Consider the following 1,925-nt stretch of genomic DNA (forward strand, 5'->3'; position numbering starts at 1 on the left):
GACGGTGGGCGGTGGGTTGGGCAGACGTATTAATACTAGATGTGAGGAACAAACGGCAGCGGAAACGGGGTTTCTAATAAGTGGGGGTGGATGGAAAGCCCACAGGGAGTCCGTTTTTATTTATTTAATTTTTAAGGAGGAAAGTGTTTCAGCTTTTCCCCAAAAATGTACGTCGTTTGGAACTGCAGTCGTCCTTGGCAGTGGACACGTTTCGCACGTACACGTTTACTCGCCCACTACCACTGTAAATAGACCCCACCTCCTCAGAGGCAGCTCTCGGGAGGAGGAGGTGGAGAAGGAGGAGAGAAGTGCCCACCCCGGACGACTTCCAGGGTGGAAGAGAGATGCAGCACGCAAAAAGAGAGAGAGAGAGAGATGCAGCACGCGGGACTAGAAGAGCTCATCATGCATGCAGGTTCTGAGAAGCGCGTGCTCGTTTCAGAATCCAGACAGTTTCAATGCACTTTATTGTACCAGCAAGGAAATCAAACAGGTGCACAATATCCTTTAGGCTTTTTTTTACACCATAAAAGCTTGGGAATCAGAATGGCTACATTCGACAGCCTAAAAAGTATTTAATTCATTTTTTACACACTATTTTTATTGTTAGTGTTATGTCACTTATTATATCTTTTTTGAAGCTGTAGAACGTCTTTAAACGAATTCAAACTGTCTGTCCTTTCATTCATACTTTCCTTTTATCCATCCATCCATTCAAACCCACATTCTGCAAAAAGAAAAAAAAAATTCAGTTTTAATGGAATAAAATCTAATGATGAATGGAGTTGCACGTTTTTGTGTGTGCTTTTTTATTTTTCAAGTTCCAAAGCCATTTATCCATTGAGAGACTATTTGTTCATGTGATGTAGTAAAAAAAATAATAGATGGATTCCCTCTTTATGTACCTAAACATGACTATAAAATGTGAAATTGAAACATCTGATGGTACAAAGTTACACATGTGAGCCACACTGACTGTCCTAACGGACAGATAGATAGATATTTACTAAAATACTGAGACAATTTTCCAAGTTAAGTCCAAATTCTTTTGTCACAAGCTAAACTCAAGTCTCATATGAACCTGTTGAGGTCACAAAATATCACAAATTATTTTTGAAACAACCAGCAGGGACCCCACCTTTTTCATTATTACCCATAAATAAAATGAAAAAATGTTCCATTACATTTTTTTAACCCACTATCCCTTTTGGGTCACCGGAGTCTGTCCCATCTACTGTTGGGCAAAGGCAGGGTACACCCCAGACAGGTTATCAGTCTGTCACACAGCCACATAATCGCTCCCACACACTCACTCATAGGGGCACTTTAGAGTAAGCAATTAACCTCGGAAGCATGTTTTTGGACTGTGGAAGGAAGTCCACACATGCATGGGTAGAACATGCAAAGTCCACAAAAAAGATCTCAGCTGCGATTTGAAGCAGGGCCTTCTCGCAGTGAGGTGGGAGTGCTGACCACTGCCCTGAACTAAAGTGTTGACACATCAGATCAATTAAGATTAAAATCCCCTTTTAGGTCATCATATCTGTCAGATTCCCAGCAGTATACACTTCCAGTGTGATACACTGAGTGATGAACAAAACATGTAAACTGTCTTGTGCTAAAATTAACTTATCAGCTCTGGGATGAGTAACATTTCTAGAAACCACAAAGGAGAACCAAACGCAAGAATTTCCTTTACAAATCTTTCCTCAACATGAACATTCCTGATGGTGAGTGTTTAGTATTTTCTTAGAATATGTCTGAATTTCAGTTGGATTTGCTTCAAGTCAATGGCAGCTCCTAACTCACACCCTCATTTCAAACACTTCCTCCCAAGAAATATGAAGTCTGTACCCAGGAAGCCACACTTTGGCCACCCAGCCCGGCACTCGATTTCCTTTGAAATGGGTGGAAGAGCACGGCCG

Source organism: Oryzias latipes, chromosome 1, assembly GCF_002234675.1.
Source record: "Oryzias latipes chromosome 1, ASM223467v1".
In the NCBI taxonomy this organism is placed as follows: domain Eukaryota; kingdom Metazoa; phylum Chordata; class Actinopteri; order Beloniformes; family Adrianichthyidae; genus Oryzias; species Oryzias latipes.